The following is an 18,915-nucleotide window of genomic DNA, read 5'->3' on the forward strand; positions in this document are numbered from 1 at the left end:
ATAAATAAATATCCAATGCCTTAATAAATAGGCACGACAAAATATAGGCGCCATGCCTAAGATATGCGCCCATCAAAATATAGATGATAACTCGAATACACGCTATCCTCCAATGCTTTCCTCTGCCACTGGTGCTATCTCTACACATCAACTGAAGCATTCACAATCGTTAGTAAAATAATACAATTAAACTGACAAAAGTGAATACCTAGCAATCTTCAGCTACATAAATAAATCAATTGGTTAGAAATCAATCCTAACCTTAATTTATCACGAGTGCGCACTCTAAACTCATAAACGTTTATTAATTTAATATGTATTTTGTGGAATCACCCGCTATGGAATCACCCATGTACACACTAAATTAACGAAATGCCCGAAAAGGATAGGCGTCCCCATCAACTTCTCGCACAAAGAATCCACTTTGTGTATGAGCCCCGATAATAAAAGTTTACGGAATCCACCGTAAAACCTCACGGAATCCACCGTGGCACGGACCCCCGGGGTGGGATAGCAATTGAGGACAATTGCTATCCCACCCCAGGGGTATGATGCCAGGAGGCATATTACACGGTGGATTCCGTGCCACGGTGGATTCTGTGAGGTTTTATGGTGGATTCCGTAAACTTTTATTATCGGGACTCATAGACAAAGTGGATTCTTTGTGCAAGAAGTTGATGGGGACACCTATCCTTTTCGAGCGTTTCGTTAATTTAGTGTGTACATGGGTGATTCCATAGCGGGTGATTCCACAAAATAAATATTAAATTAATAAACATTTATGAATTTAGAGTGCGCACTCATGATAAATTAAGGTTAGGATTAATTTCTAACCAATTGATTTACTTATGTAGCTGAAGATTGCTAGGTATTCACTTTTGTTGGTTTAATTGTATTATTTTACTAACGATTGTGAATGCTTCAGTTGATGTGTAGAGATAGCAGCAGTGGCGGAGGAAAGCATTGGAGGATAGCATGTATTCGAGTTATCATCTATATTTTGATGGGTGCATACCTTAGGCATGGTGCCTATATTTTGTCGTGCCTATTTATTAAGGCGTTGGATATTTATTTATTATTTTTGTATGCGCATGGGTACACGATTATGATATTTGTATTTGGACATCGTATTGGGTATGCCTAACTCATTGGGTGCCCACCCATTAGCTTTTTTTCTATTTGGCACTAAAGCAAACTCAAAAGTCAAAAGTGTGCTATTTTGTAATTTGGGCTATTATTTGAGCTTGAATATGATTAATACATAAAATACATGCTTTGTGGAGCTCTCACACAAGGCATGGGGGGAGATTGCACCCAATGGGTCTCTTGTTCATGTCATGCATGCTTTCTACATTGAGTTTTGTGCAAAAAGTAGAGTTCTTTTGTTCTTGGGGACCTTCTGACGCTCACTACGCGCACTTACAACATTCGATCTATGCACCAGTGGCACCCTGAGGGTATGATGCCAGGAGGCATATTACATGGTGGATTCCGTGCCACTATGGATTCCGTGAGGTTTTTACAGTGGATTCCGTAAACTTTTATTATCGGGGCTCATACATAAAGTGGATTCTTTGTGTGAGAAGTTGATGGGGACGCCTATCCTTTTCGTGCGTTTCGTTAATTTAATGTGTACATGGGTGATTCCATAGCGGGTGATTCCGCAAAATACATATTAAATTAATAAACGTTTATGAGTTTAGAGCGTGCACTCGTGATAAATTAAGGTTAGAATTGATTTCTAACCAATTGATTTATTTATGTAGCTGAGGATTGCTAGGTATTCACTTTTGTCGGTTTAACTGTATTATTTTACTAACGATTGTGAATGCTTCAATTGATGTGTAGAGATAGCAGCAGTGGCGGAGGAAAGCATTGGAGGATAGCGTGTATTCGAGTTATCATCTATATTTTGATGGGCGCATACCTTAGGCATGGCGCCTATATTTTGTCGCGCCTATTTATTAAGGCATTGGATATTTATTTATTATTTTTGTATGTGCATGGGCGCACGATTATGATATTTGTATTTGGACATTGTATTGGGTATGCATGACTCCTTGGGCGCCCGCCCATTAGCTTTATTTCTATTTGGCGCTAAAGCAAACTCAAAAGCCAAAAGCGTGCTATTTTGTAATTTGGGCTATTATTTGAGCTTGAAGATGATTAATATATAAAATACATGCTTTGTGGAGAGCTCACACAAGGCATGGGGGGAGATTGCACCCAATTGGTCTCTTGTTCATGTCGTGCATGCTTTCTACATTGAGTTTTGTGCAAAAAGTAGAGTTATTTTGTTCTTGGCGACCTTCTGATGCTCGCTACACGCGCTTACGACATCCGATCTGTGCACCAACTATAGAGCATGAAGACATTCTTTTGTGAAGCAATCATGTCTATCCTGACCTTGTGTCAAAAACTATCTCATGCTTTCTGTGCGGTAGAGGTCTTGCACAATCTTGAGAACAAGTCTCGAGAAGCTCATCCTCAGAATGATGAGATCAAAAGAGTGCTAATACCTCCTGATTTCTCTCAGGGCCACTATAGCTAGCTTTCACTCGTGTTTCTTGTGGGGATGTTGAGAAGGACCCTTGTGAGGGTGGCTTGAGGAAGCTAGGTTAGGTTGAGAAGGGGGTGCATCTAAGCTAGTAGATGCTCCAAGGGACTGAACACAATATGGGGCTCTGAGCGCAGAAGCTTATTTGCAACTACCTTAGGCCTAGCCATCTTTCCTACACAAGAGATGTGAGAACTCAATGAATAAGATAGAAAGTGAAACCCTCTTTTATATAACCCTAAACTGTAAGACTCATTCACATAAATGCACACTCTCTCTTTCTCTCTTAAACTATGAATTGCATTCACAATGAACACATTGTTCATCTTACTATCTTAGCTCTCTTTGAACCCATTTGCTACCTTGTCAAAGCCTTGTTTCTAGCCACTTGTCATGGTTTTCTTAGGCACTTGAGGCTTCATAACATACTCTTTTAGTGACATGACAAGATTCCATCATGTCTGTAGCCGATTCATCAGCACTTTCATTTTCTCTCTTTGGTGAGAGTTTAGCTTCATTTGCTACTATAATCCTACACCACCAAGATAGCAATTTGATCATTGGATTGCTACTATTCACCTCTCCACCATGATCAGTTTTTCTTTGGTATGCGCCACACACTATCCAATGTGAATTTTCCATCCCTTGTGTGGACCAAACTCTAGTGCTTCCCTTTTCTACAAAGTATGGTCCATGTGCCTCAAGGATATGCTACAAAAACACATATCAGACATGAGTAAAACTATGCTTAATAGTTTATATAATTCATACAATTTTAAAATATTGACTTGGTACACACCATGTAATGTGTGATAGAGATTTTGCCCCACGCTTCCACCATGTTTTCGCAGAGCTATGCACGTCATCGATAAATTCTTGCACATTGAAAGGTGCTCTCTCTAGTGCATGTGCATCTAAGGTTTACTATATATAGCTACACTAGGCATCATGCTGCCCTACTAGTGCTCAACGATGGTGCAATGAGTGTATCAACCTAGCCCCATTGCATGGAAGTAATTAAGAAAATTAGGAGATAACCCTCAAGTTCAATGTATTTGACAAGTGCAATGTGAAGTGCTCATGAACCCAACATTCTCAAGATGTGCAAAGAGATTGGAAAAAATATATACCTGATTTCGATGTCCAACAACAGCTACCATCAAAGTCCTACTCCAATTTGTTCAAAAAAATACAAATCTTGACCAAGGCTTCAAATTTTGAAGCTCAAAAAATCCAAAATAACAACAAACAATTCCTTCTCTAGACAAACACAAATAATGTAGCTACTACAAAGCAACAAAACAAACCGTTACACAGACAACTAAGCTAAATAAATCCTACCTATCTAATATCTAATGTTTGTCTAGGGGCTTTTAATTTACGAGAAAGCTCTTAACATCATGTGTAGATTATCAAAATTACAAGAATAATTATGGAAAAATAAGATGACGATGAAATTTATTTTTTTGAATTTGTCAATATTGTTTAATTGTTGCATGACCATAGCTTGTTATGTATAGGCCTTCGTATGACACTAGTTTCTCATGCTTAGTAGTTAAATGGTAGGGACTAATGTGATTTGTGTTTGGTAAAGTAGATTCTTAAAAGAATATGTTATTTTGGTCGTAGAGTACTTATGGTGTGTAAGGGATATTTATTGGGTGCTCAAGTACTGTGGAATTATTTATGGATACATACTCTTTGGCTTGATGATTGTATGCATACAAGCACTAGGGATTTATTTATGAGCTAATTTAGAAAATCTTATAATTATTAATTTATGGGTGTATACCTTGTCTAGATTAGGATTGATATTCTAGACCTTACTTTTTTAGGAAAAACAAGTCACTTTGGAAAAATTTTAAAGGAAAGATGAGCTGTGCAAGAAAGAGAAAAGTATGGCCTATTCTTGGGATGTCTTTTATATTTTGAGCTCTAAGAGAATGGAATAAAAAAAATACATACATGGAGAATCTGCTCACTTATGCATGGGGGAATGATTACACCAATTTGTCTCTCGTGCACTCTTGTCTCTCAACTCTTCTCCTTTTCAATTTGTTAGCTTAAGCTATGGTGAATTATTACATCATTACACATGTGATCAAGAGCTAATTCTTGCATCAATGACTTCATAGCCTAGCTCTTAGCTAGGCTATGACATCACTATAATCACCTTGTCAATCTATGCATCAACAGGGAGCGACTACTTTCATTGGCTATCTCATTGCAAATCATTGCCTTCATCAAGACAACCGCCCCAAAGCCTCATCAAGAATAAGAAAAATGCATTATTTTTCCTCTTCTAAATCATCTCTCATGGTGTCACTTCTCATGTTACTAGCCATCTTTATATCCATCATAACCTTAAGATTCAAAATTAAAAGCAATGATAAAATATTAATATGTTTTTTTTACTTATTTAGGAGAAATTTCAAACATGAGAAACTTGAGACCCTCAACAACACTCCCATATTACGAGATTCAATTTGTGTGAAGAGGTCAAAATTTTCATGAACGCAATATCGATAAGGGCTTACTCTGCTCTATTTTTTAAATCTGAGGCTATTTCAAGCTTCATTTTTTCAACTTGTAAGTGTTGCATATGCTATTTGATCTTTTTTCTACAATTCTGCACAGGTTATTCACAACCTAAAAAATAGGTCAAGGCTTACAATGTCCACTACTAGAGAATTTATAATAAGTTATTGAACATTGATAACCAGCGAACAGATTGCTAGAAATAAGTAATTTCAGGTTGCTGATTGTTTATTACATGTTGTAGATTATAGATTTCATAATTTTTGGAGTCTATTGTTGGCTACCATTGTATGCAACAAGTGTTATTGGAGTGGACACTTTAATGTATATGCTATAACAATTCTTGAGCTACATATATTGTCATAGTATCCATGCATATTTCCTCGTAAATGAGCAAAAACATTATTCGTTGATGTACTACTATGGTTTTAGGGAGATCAATCTTCGAATGTACTTCTAAAGAGTTGGATGTTGTTATCTTGCTAAATATGTGAGGAAGTATTGATGCAATAATATAATGTTTAACTATATATGGTGATTTTCATGATATTTGGATAGTGACATATGCATTATTGTTGAGTAGTGGTTCATTTTCTATCTTCTCATAGTTTTGATTACATTAAGTAGGTGTTGTAAAGAATTTTTCCTGTTTCATTGTATAGTTTGTTGATTTTGTGGTTATTGTTCCTTGATAGTTATTTGGTATTTTGCACAAATTGTTTCATCATCTACAATGGACAAGGAACTTTATAACATCAAGAAGTTTAATAATACTAACTTAAATTTGAGGAAGGAGGAGATCCAAGATATCCTTATTCAAAAGAAATAGTTCATGCCCATAAGAGGCATTGATGAAAAACCAATAGATCTATTTGAAGAGGTTTGGTTGGTATATTGGCCAAATCCACTATTAGATCATACTTGGTAAAATCTAAGTATTTTACAATTGTGAATGAGACCACTACACATGACTTATGGAAGAAGCTATCTAACACTTATGAGAAGAAAACTGCATCTAATAAGGTGTATCTCATGAAAAAGTTGTTTAAGCTACAAATAAAGAAACTCCTAGCTTAATGAAATCAATATCATATTCAATCAGATGTAGGCTAAAGTTGAATTTTGAAGATAGGGTTAAGGGAATCTTTTTGTTATGCTCCAAATGTGTCTCCTGGGACATCTTTTGAACAGTAATCAATAATTCAAATCCAAATGGTGAGTTAAATTTTAATGATATCCTGGGCAATTTATTGAATGAAGAGACATGTAAGAAATCCATGGACTAAGGTACAAATTATCAAACATTGGCAACTCAAGAAAAAAGAGACAAAAAATATTTTAAAGGTGAGAATCAAGTATATAGGCAATCATGTAGCAAATCTAGGTTCAAGAAAGACATTGAGTGATTCCATTGTAGTAAAATAGGTTATATCAAGAAGGACTATTACAAATGTAAGCAAGAGAAAAAATATAAGAAGATGGAGGATAAGGATGCTAGCAGAGAAAAGTTAAATATTAAAAAAATAAACACATAGATTATGTATAATGATGATGATGATGAAGTGCTATTTACTTCTACTTTGTCTCCACATATTCTATTTGCACAACACATTAACAACTAGCTCAAAATTGAGTACTTGATTCTGCTACATCTTTTCATGTAAGATCTTGCCTAATGAACACGAGGAATAAATGTCAAATGAGCTGGTAATCTTGTGGAAAAGGGCCAAGAAGACATTCCAATGTCCATTGAATCCCTCACTCTTGCCAATCTTCCCTTTATTCCCATTCTTGGGAAGGAGTTTCTCGTGTTTAAGAATATATAGAAATTCACATGGCTACATAAAGACTTTTGCATTGGAGTGATTATAGAGTCTTATGAGGATGAAAGGACCTTATTGATGATTCTCAAGAGGAATTCCATATCCTAGATAGTAACACTTCAAATTTTATTTTGCAAATGATGCTCTAAAATTTTGTCTGCAAAAGGCTTTTGAGCACTTTGAGACACTTCCAACCGAAGAGGAGTTGGTAGAGACTTAAAGGCAAGTTGGTATTGAGCATACGGGTAGGAAGATGTAGCAAAAGGTCACTTTGGATGAACCTCATTAAGGTTCTATCAATTTGTGGATGGATGAAAAGGTTATAAAGGAAAAGAATCCTCCAAATGTAACTTTTTTTCTAAATTTTATTTTTTATTTCTTTCATTGTGTGAATATTCAATAGATAATAACATAGTCTCATATTTTTACACATATTATTCTATGATGGTGATGGTTTCCTTGCTCATTTTGGTGGCACACAGACCAAGATTCTTCCCTTGCACATTATTTTCTCAGGTTTTATTCAAATATTGTAAAGATCTACCATTCAATGTATAGTCACAAGCCATATGTTTTAGTGACTGCTCTAAAGACCTTGTCCAAATATTTAGGCTCTTCCCACATACCTAGAAAGAGAGACAAAATCATACTTATTGAGAAGTATGTCACAATAAGGTTTTTTGGCTATGCTCATGGATGCAAAGCCTCAAGGGGTGGATACTTCCTATGTTACAATGCCTATGCCCTAGCTGCTAATCCCTGAAGGAACCCCTCTGTGCGAGGATATAGGAGGGAAAGATAACTCCTACAAAATAAAAATAGTGTATGTTTGCTAGAAGATAATATAGACAAAGAAGTACATGGAGAAGCAAAAAGTAGCAAAAGAAGACAACTCCTTGATTGATATCTAAGCCATATGTATATAATATCCTTAAATGTATTTATAGAATGTTATAAAGAGTGAATGCTCTCTAAAAAATGTGATGACAATCACATTATGTACAAACTCATTGAGCTAATGAGAATATTGTTTCTAAGTTTCATATCGATCCTCTGTGGTTTTCTCAATTTCTTGTATAGTCTTGATTTTCTTTTACACACCAAATATATCTTCTATAAAAAATATTGAATCATATAATGATTTTTCTTTTCTTAGTTCCTTGCCACATCTTGTGGTTCGCCATGTCTTGTGTGTTCCATATGGATAATGGTCCATAGTTATTGACAAAGTATGTTCCATGCTTTAGTAAAATGTACTACACAAAAAAGAAACATATCAAGTCTAAGAAAAAATGAAGGCCTAAGATAAAATTTCCTAGTAGTATACTCACCAAGTAAAATGTGGTGTCTTTCTTTGTCCAAGCTTGAACTATTGCTTTCATAAAACTTTTTATAGCCTTCTTATAGTCTTAAAAATATTTTGCAATGCTCTTGCTTTATTGTAAAAGTCTTAAGAAGTTATCGAGATCTATCCAAACCTTCATATGATTATTTTCTATACTGAAGGATCATTTGCTATATTGGTTGTACGTTTGCACAATTATTTGCAGCATTCCCATATTGCATTTTTTTGGACAATATCAAAGTTGGATAGAAATCTTCTAGCCTTTGTCTCTCCCATTGATATAGGGACTAAGAAATAACTTAATTTTCTAAATTGTTGAATATACTTTATAAAGTTGCACATCACCACCATAAAAGACCATTCTTGAAAGGAGTTCTTCACATTTCTTGATGTGGGCATCTAAAAGTGAAATAGGCTTTATAGAGTATGCATAATATAAATATGAATCTCTATATCAACATATAAATATCCACAATTTCTAATGGAATTTGAAGGATAGCCTCCAAATCTCTATCTTGCAATTTTGCAATGACACTGCTTTGTAAACACCTTCCTACACTATTCAAAGTGCTAGCTCAACTATTTGTCTTGTCCCTTGATGGGGCTATTCCTATGCTTCTTGTGTTAGGACAAATCGAGGAGGTCATTCCATTCATATAATACAAACATGAATCGGGTGTTTTTGTTCCACTAGAAATCCTAAACATGCATTTTAAGGCTTTCAAGTCAATGATTAAATTATATATTACTTCAAATGACCCAATGCCTTCTACCTCAAATAGTTCTCCATATTCTTGTGACTCTATGATGCTTGGGATTTATGTGTGATTGAAAAGCCATTTGAGGGTCTCATGGCTTTCATTGGACACGTGATCTGCACCTATCTACCATAAATCATTCTCGAATTGAATGATTTTAACATTTTCTTACGATGACAAATCCCTTGCATGTTGTAGAGCCCTATTCATGAGTACAATACTTATACGTTCCATCTTTTGGTGTTTTATTATTTATGTCTCATCTAGTTTCAATACAAATTCAAGTCTAATCTTTGTATTCTCTACAGTCATAGCATAAACATGTATCATTGCAACCTATGCACTCTTTAGATCCACCTATACATTATTGAATTCATTGTACTTAAAAACCAACATATCTTTTTTCTTTCTCTTTGGAAAGTGCATTGAATTTTTAATATACTTGTAGACACCTATGAGCTTTGTGGTTGCCATGTTTTACCTTTTCTTCTCTTTTGCAATCATATATGGTCTAAACCAAACCACTCTAACGATGTTGATAAAGTTTCTTTACCACCATCTTCTTAATTGTTCTATATACTTGTATACTTATTGAAGTGTTGTCACATGCTTCTAAAACATCCTATGGTTTGACTATGTTTTTAAAATCCTTGAGCCCCTTCCACACATATTTTCGCACAGATATTGAAGCCAAAATTTGCAGGAAATTGATAATGTTCTCTTTGTTTTTGTATGCTATTTACCTCATGAAATGAAAATGTTTAAATTTAGCACATGTTTTTTTTTTCTACTTTGCTAAACCCCCTGCCCTTTGGTGTTAAATTGTCAAGGCTTTTAAAATGCCTTTGCATGAACCTAAAATCATCAAATGTCAATGAGGATTTTAATTTTTCTATGATTTATTTTCCTCCTTGAGCTTCCATTTCCTTCCTTCCTTGCTTCTAACTTACATGTTGAGACTCTAAATGATTACAATACCCCAACAAGCTATCCTTTCCATCTCCAATAAACTTGATTATGTCATTAAAATTTTGAAATTTGGGTGGTTAACCTATTAATGGATCTATTGGATATAAGCCTCCATTTATCCATAGATCAATGCACTTATCAACTTCATCACAAAGCACATTATTGTTTTTTCCTCTCCATATGGAATATTTTTACTTCACACAAATATGAATATGACACCTCTTTTTCATTAGAGCTTCATCCATATTTCTCAAAAGTAAAAGAGGATTAAAAAAACCGCAACATTGAAAGACATGGTTACAAGTGACTTCTTAAACTAATGCGAGTGCAAATACAAATAGAAAATACTTTAACATTCCAGTTACCTCAACAAATTTCTTATTTCATCTAATCCAGTTTGCACACTAAGTTATTTGCAAATAGAGTATAAGAATACCTAAAAAGAAAAAGAGAAATATAGAAAAAGAGCAAGAGTAATAGTAAGTAAGAATGAAGGTAAGAAGAAAGGCCTATCACCATGAAAATAACTTCTAAAACTATTAAAATTTTTACATTACAATCACATTTGTAAACTTTCTTTCTTCTTCCAATGGCATGGACAAACACAAAGAAGGAGAATAAATGCTAAGGTGAGGAGAAGAAAATAAATTAAGAAACAAAGTAACAAACGAATATGTAGAACCCAAAGAGAGCAAGTGAAAGAATTTAAAAAACTTTTAGTCCAAGAATAAAATGTAATTAGAACTTGAAAAATGGGTATCTAGAGGTTGCTATCAAATGCCCTGGGAGATGTGGTGTCTCTGTCAAGGTCTTAGCCAAAATCTTTGGGAATGAGATTATTAAACATGAAAATAAAAGGAAGAGAGAGAAAAGAAAAAGCCACTACTATTATTTAATGCTAATTTGACCCTAAAATGAGAGAAAATGAGTAATTAATACGGTGTCTTTCTTTCCCTATTTTTATCTATTCAAATGTGATTAAGAATTAATCCAAATCCTTATCGGTTCCTTTTGGCCTCAAAATTGACCCTAATGGCTCATGTATTACTCCAATAGAGCTTCATATCAAAAGAAGATTTCCATAAGAAGATGCTTGTTAGATATTATAAAGATTGAGATGAGATTGAAGAGTATTATCATATCTTTGCTAGGTTTCCAAGTTGAATATAGAATGCCAAGTATACATAAAATGGAGCTCAACGGATTATGAGTGTTGAAGTAACCAAATGCTTGAAAAGCCAAATGACAATACCTTCGTCAAATGCTTTGACCAAAAGTACGGATGTAGATTTTTGTGATCAGCCTATTTGACATTGAAATTGCATTGACAAGCTAGCACCTATTCAAGACAAGAAACCTCTATAACGTGGTTATAGACCTATTCAAAATGATAAGAAGAAGGAGATTAAAGGCTCCATTCTTGCTCTCTTGTGAAGGATGAAGGTAGGATAAGGTTTGGAGAGTATGCAACTTCAATGGAAGCTTGAAATGAAGAAGAGAAAAGGGGTATCATAACATGTAAGTATGCTTTTAGTCTCCTCTAAACCTGTAGTTCCCATTTTGTCTAAAAGAACTTCAAAATGGCTTGAAGCTTAGTGAAACTGCCAAATTCATCAAGCCTCTACCATTTTCACATTTATCTCCTTCAAATGGCTCCAAGGAATAGCCACATAGTGGTATTTCTTGGGTAAAGGGGCAGCAAAGAGTGGATAGAGAGAGAGAGAGAGAGAGAGAGAGAGAGAGAGAGAGAGAGAGAAAGGTGTGAGAAGAAGAAGAAACATGGAGGGGGATAGACAGTGTTGATGGGGTGCTTTGGAAGATAGCTATATGGTAAAGGGTAGAGAGGGATGGTGGTGGTGGAATGGGAGGACACGGAGGTGGAGATGGTGTTGTTGGGGGGGTGCTGAGAGGGCGGAGAAAGGGGGCTAGGAAGGGGAGATGGTGATGGTGATGGTGGGAAGGATGAGGGAGGATAGGGGAGTAGATGGTGGAGAAGGAAGGTATTTGAGGAGGAGGTGGAGATTGTGGAGGGGAGCGTGGTGTGTCAAGATTGTGGGAGAGAAGGAAGGAGTCTCGCTTGAAGCTTTCTTGCTTGCACAATGGGGGAAGACACACAAGGGTGGAGGCTGAAAACAGTTTTCCTCTTCTTAGTTGTATAAGCCAAAAGAACTCAAGTACGAGGAAATAGAAGAACCCTCTATATGGGTCTCAAAACCAAACTCAACTAACTAAGGTGGCATACTAACTGAGCCACGAACTAGAGTAGATAAGGATAGCTATCATGTAGCTATTATTCAAGGGCGGTGTACCAACCGCATCTGCAACTGACAAGTCGGTGACATAAATACACAACGGTCACCCTGGCGTATCACGAGTGGAACTCGATATCTCAACACTCCCCCTCGAGCTCAATCCCAATTCCTGCACACCAAGCAGGTCTCTGAACTTGCGCAGCTTCTCTGCGCCCAATGCCTTCGTGAATATGTCAGCTACCTGATCCTCTGTGCTGACATAAACTAGATCAATAAGACCTAGTAAAACCCTCTCTCACACATAGTGATAATGCACCTCAATGTGCTTTGTTCTAGCATGATAGACTGGGTTATTTGCCAAGTGTATACTACTCATGTTGTCACAATAAATGACAACTGGCCCATCTGTAGACTGATGCATATCATAAAGTAGCTTATGCAACCAAGCTACCTCACATGCAGCCATTGCTGCACCCCTGTACTCAGCCTCTGTGCTCGACAAGGCAACTGTAGGCTGTTTCTTGCTGCTCCAAGTGACTGCAGCACTTCCAAAAGAGAACATATATCCACTAGTAGATCGTCTATCAGAAATACTACCAGCCCAATCAGCATCAGTGTATCCATGCAACTGTATCTGAACCCCAGTCTCATAAAATAGTCCATACTGCAATGTGGACTTCACATACCTGAGTATGCGTCTAGCCGCATCCAAATGTGGTTTCCTTGGAGCCTGCATAAATTGACTTACCAATCCAACAGCATAGCTCAAATCTGGCCTGGTAATAGTCATATAAATCAAACTTCCTACTATGCGTCTGTACATAGTAGGGTCTTCCAGAAGCTCACCTGCATCTGTGCTCAGCTTCACATTCTGCTCCAAAGGAACTGAAATAGGCTTACAGCCTGTCATCCCATATTTGGACAGCATGTCCAATCCATACTGCCTCTGCAAGAGCTGTATCCCACTTGGTGATCTAATCACCTCAATGCCCAAGAAATAACGCAGCTCTCCCAAATCCTTCATCTCAAACTTCTGCTTCAATAGCATTTTCACATGAAGGATATCTTCATCACTGTCACCTGTCATAATCAAATCATCAACATAAATGACAAGCAGCATAATACCTTTCTCTGTTTTTCTCACATAAAGTGAGAAATCTGCCTTGGAAATCTGAAAGCCAATAGTGACAAGATACTGTCCTATCTTGTCAGACCATGCTCTAGGTGCTTGCTTCAAGCCATACAAGGCTTTCTTCAACCTGCAAACAAACTCAGGATGAACAGCATGCACATAACCTGGTGGCTGCTCCATATAGACCTCTTCTTGCAAATCACCATGCAAGAAGGCATTCTTTACATCCATCTGATGTAAAGACCATCCCTTTGATGCAGCCATAGCGATGACTGCTCTTACGGTTGCCATCCTTGCAACTGGACTGAATGTTTCTTCATAGTCAATGCCATATGTTTGTGCATACCCCTTGACTACTAATCTTGCCTTGTATCTGTTCACAGAACCATCAGCATTGTGCTTCACCTTATAAACCCACTTACAGCCAATTGCATTCTTACCTTTAGGCAAAGGTACTAACTCCCATGTAGCATTTGCTTCCAAGGCATCCATTTCTTCATCCATGGCTTTCTCCCATTTTTCTTTTCCCATGGCTTGCTCAAAAGATGTGGGTTCTGGTTCCTGTATCACTTTGACCATATATGCATAGTGAATGGCTGTAAATCCATCATATTTCAGCCTATCCACAGGATACCTAGCTCTCGTAGACCTGCGCAAAGTAGGTTCACTCCCAGGTGCTCTCAAAACATCCCTGGTCTTCCTTACTCCAGGTGTAACAATAGAAGGAATACCCAACTCATCATCAATGCTCTGTTCTGAGCCACTGGATTCACCATCCACATAAGAGTGACCTGCATTCACATCAAACATGGGCTGATCAACCTTCTCTTTTCCTTTTCGTGATACCTGCATACCACTATCTGCATTGCTTTGAGAAGATTCTCCTGATCTCAATCTGCCTGTCCATGGCGAAGAATGTGAACCACTGCTAGAGGACGCTCCAGGTCCACTAATATTTTGTGACTGCTGCTGTGAATTCTGTGTAGCATTACCATTTTGTGCATCTTCATCATCAATCACATTTACTGGTTTATACCAGCTACTCATCTCATCAAAAACAACATCTCTGCTCACTGTAAACTTACGAGCAGAAGGGTTATAGCATCTATACCCTTTTTGCTGCAGAGAGTAACCAATAAAGATGCACTTCTCAGCTTTTGGATCCAACTTGGATCTCAGCTCATCTGGCACATGTACATAGGCAATGCAACCAAAAATTTTCAAATGAGAAATATCTGGTTTCCTACCAGTATACCTCTCCTCTGGAGTCATTCCATGTATTGCTGCAATGGGAGTCCTGTTCATTATGTAGACTGCTGTAGCAACTGCTTCAGCCCAATAAAAATCTGGCAAGTCTTTTTCATTGAGCATGGCACGAGATACCTCTCCAATATGCCTGTTTTTCCTTTCTGCAATTCCATTTTGTTGTGGGGTATAACTGCATGAATATTGCTGCTTTATGCCATGCTCCTGCAAGAACTTTGCAAACTCATTTGAGAGGTACTCTCCCCCTCCATCTGACCTTAGGCATTTTATTTGCAGACCTGTTTCTTTTTCAGCCATAGCTTTAAGAGTTTTGAAATGCCCAAAAACTTCACTTTTCTTTTTCATAAAATACACCCAAACTTTTCTGCTATAGTCATCAATAAAAGTGACAAAATAATGACAGCCTCCAAGAGATGCAGCTTTAGTAGTCCACACATCAGAGTGGATTAATTCCAATGGCTTTTCACTCTCTTGAACATGTCTAGGAAATGGTTTCCTTGCCTGTTTTCCAAACTGACAGGCTTCACATACCTTATGCATTTCTGCAACCTTGAATTTTGGCAAACCTGCAACAATATTTTGGGCCTGCATTGATTTAAGTCGCTGTACATTAACATGACCAATGCGTTTATGCCAGATATCAATATCTGCAACTACACCGGTCCCATGTGCAAACATTGCTGCACTCAATTCAGACATGTCTGCATCCAATGTAAACATTCTGCCCTTCTTCTTTCCTTTTGCTATCAAGCGACCTTTATTTTTCATATCCTCAACAAAGCATCCATGAGGAGTAAATCTGACCTGCAAGCCCTGTTCAACCATTTGACCAACAGAAACCAGATTCTTGGTGATATTCGGGACATGAAATACATCGGACAGGTATTTCTTTTTCCCATCCTGCATAGACAAGGGAATTTTTCCAATCTGCACAATAGGATGTGCAGTATCATTACCAGTCTCCACAAATCCTGGTTTTTCCATTTTCCTTGCATCCTCCATCCATTCTGCATGACCTGTCATGTGGTTTGATGCACCTGAGTCAACATACCATACATCATTGCTTTCTTCTGCACTTGTCACAGAATTGTTCATGTGCTGCACCATGAACAAATGCTCATTTCTGTCATCACCCTGTCTACTAGAAGATGCATAATTCCCTTGTTGCAGTTTTCCATTCATGATGTCATTCTGCTTTTTATAGCAGTCTTTAGCCATATGACCCATTTTACCACAGTAGTAGCATTCAACATTACTGTTTGCATTTTGACCTCTTTGCCATCCACCACGACCTCTTTGGCTCCCCCTGCCTCTAGAGTTACCACGTCCTCCTCCATAGGACTGGTTTTCTTGAGTCTGCTGCATATTCTGATTTCTACCACGGCCTCCAAATCGGCCTCCTCTACCTCTGCCTCTACCTCTTCCAACATTTGAGTAGAAGACAGCTTCTTTTGAAGTTCCTCCTGAAGAAGATGCACCACCATTTCTCTGCTCCTCAGAAATTAGAAGAGCAATCAACTCCTCAAAGTCAGGAAATCTTTCACGAACGGAAATAGATGTTCGAAACTGTGCATAATCCTTTCCTAGACCATTCAAGGTCACGGAAACTAAATCATCATCTTCCACTGGCGACCCAATGGAAGCAAGTGCATCTGCAATCTTCTTCACCTTCATGTGGTAGTCATTGATGCTCATATTTTCTCTTTGCACATTATGCAACTCTTGCTTGAGCTGCATTTTCCTGGCTTGTGTATTTGTGCTATACATTTTTGACAGAGTATCCCATGCCTCCTTTGGCGTACTTGCATCCTGAATATGCACAATCATAGAGTCTGAAATACTGATAGACAGCCAATACATAACTTTCCTGGCTCTCTCATGCCATGCTTTGAATGCCTGCATTTGCTGTTGATTGGGAACATCAGGAAGAACTGGTTCTTCTTCATTTCCTGCAACAAATTCCCAATATCCTTTTCCCATAAGGAAATTCGTCATTCTAAACTTCCATGCCTGGAAGTTGTTCTTGTCAAGCTTTTCAGTGACAATCTGTGAAAGAGAATCAGACGCCATTACAGAATACTGCAAGAAATTCTGTTACTGCAAAAAACACAGCTTCACCCTCACAAGGGCAAATCTGCAAAACTGGCGAAAGTGGTATTTGACCACACAGTCACTTCCTAGTGACGATTTTGCATAAACAGGAACCAAGGATGATTCTGAAACTCCCAATGTCTCTGCGCACAAGCATACGATGCAATTTCTACAGTAACTTTTCACCGACCTGTAGAACAGTGGTCGCACATCATAGAACTGAGCCTTTTCTTGAGTGGGTGCAGAAAACTTCCGTCTGCAAAACAGGCCCCGAAATGGCCTCAAATCAAAAAAACAAGGTCGCCGAGGGCTAAAGCCCTCACCCGCAGCATATACTGCCCTCTTGCTTCACCGCGAAGGGCGTCTCAACCTGAGACAATGCACTCCTGCAATTTCCGGCTGTGCTACCTGCAGAGATCTGCTCCCAAAACAGGAAATGAAAGCAACACTGCTCCTCTTACCAGACCACCGCGAGCTTGGCTTGCTTTCTTGAGCTCCTTACCACGAACAAGGCTCTGATACCATGTCAAGATTGTGGGAGAGAAGGAAGGAGTCTCGCTTGAAGCTTTCTTGCTTGCACAATGGGGGAAGACACACAAGGGTGGAGGCTGAAAACAGTTTTCCTCTTCTTAGTTGTATAAGCCAAAAGAACTCAAGTACGAGGAAATAGAAGAACCCTCTATATGGGTCTCAAAACCAAACTCAACTAACTAAGGTGGCATACTAACTGAGCCACGAACTAGAGTAGATAAGGATAGCTATCATGTAGCTATTATTCAAGGGCGGAGTACCAACCGCATCTGCAACTGACAAGTCGGTGACATAAATACACAACGGTCACCCTGGCGTATCACGAGTGGAGCTCGATATCTCAACATGGTGGTGACAGAGTGGTAGAGCCAAGATGGCCACGGTGTTAAAGGATGACTAAGTTCCATAAGTAGTAGTCTAGTCATCCCATAAGCAGTCGTCCTTACTTGTTTGTAAATATTATCATGTGCACACCATCCTGATGTATGTTAATCTTCTGGAAAAAAAATATTGTCATCTTCCTAATAATCTATGGCGCCATCTCCTCAACCTTGCATGAGACTGAAGGACCACTACGTTGTTGTTATTATCAAACCACTGTGCATGAAATTCAATCAATCGTGGCAAGAGTTCTTGATAATTCATTTGAAGGACCACTATGCTACTGAGTACATTACATGACTATTGTTATGGCATGATGGTTCATTGTGGTAGGTTGTGGCTATGGCAGATAGTTGGTTTGGTGATGAGGCAAATAGGGCTACAGGGTCAGTGGTTATGGCATAGGTCTAGTCATGGCATAGGCCTGCTGGAAGACAGCATCGCTGCTGCTGCTACTGCTGATGGTGGTGCTGGGGCTAGCTACACTGGCTCCAGTTAGATATCAAGCGGGGTTTTTTGTCTTGACGTACACATCAACGGTCAAGGTCTGATGTGGCCGATTGACTACAGGATTTAAAAAAGGGATAGAGAGAAAAAAAAAGTGGGGGCACATGCATGCGGCATGGCCATGGACATGGAATGCCAAACCCTCGCTCTCTCTCTCTCTCTCTCTCTCTCTCTCTCTCTCTCTCTCTCTCTCTCTCTCTCTCTCTCTCTCAGGATTGAAGTGGATCATGGTGGATTTCACAGTTTACTTGGAGATTTTGCTCATTTTCTAAGCTTGATTAGGAGAGATGGCACCAGCATAGGCAACGAAAAAACCATGGGAGTGGATGGCATCACTAGTGACAAGCAAAGACAGGAGAAGTGCAGGGGATTTTGGAGCTCTAGCTCTCCTGCAATGTTGTTGTGGGCGAAAGTCCAGAGAGCAGTTTGCACAATTAAAGAGAAGAAGAGAGCCATGCAGCTTGGAAACTAGAAGATCATGCCATTTGTATTAGGTAGATTCCATCTAAATACTTCACATTAGATTTGTATCATTGCAGTTGTATTGTGGTGTTTAACAAGTACATATATATGCAATATGGAGGAAGGTTGATGTTAGTGTATTGTTCTCGGCTACCCATTGCTTTTTTTGGACATTGCTGTGATTTTCCAGCAAGCATCAATGACCTGAAAAGCTCTCTCATCTTCTGCTCAACTAATTTATTCAGGTAATGAAGTATGTGACAAGCTTGCAAGTATAGGCCCGATGTTCAGCATGATCCTGTA

Source organism: Lygodium microphyllum, chromosome 25, assembly GCF_053477565.2.
Source record: "Lygodium microphyllum isolate KBCC chromosome 25, Lygodium_microphyllum_v1.1.10, whole genome shotgun sequence".
NCBI classification, from domain to species: domain Eukaryota; kingdom Viridiplantae; phylum Streptophyta; class Polypodiopsida; order Schizaeales; family Lygodiaceae; genus Lygodium; species Lygodium microphyllum.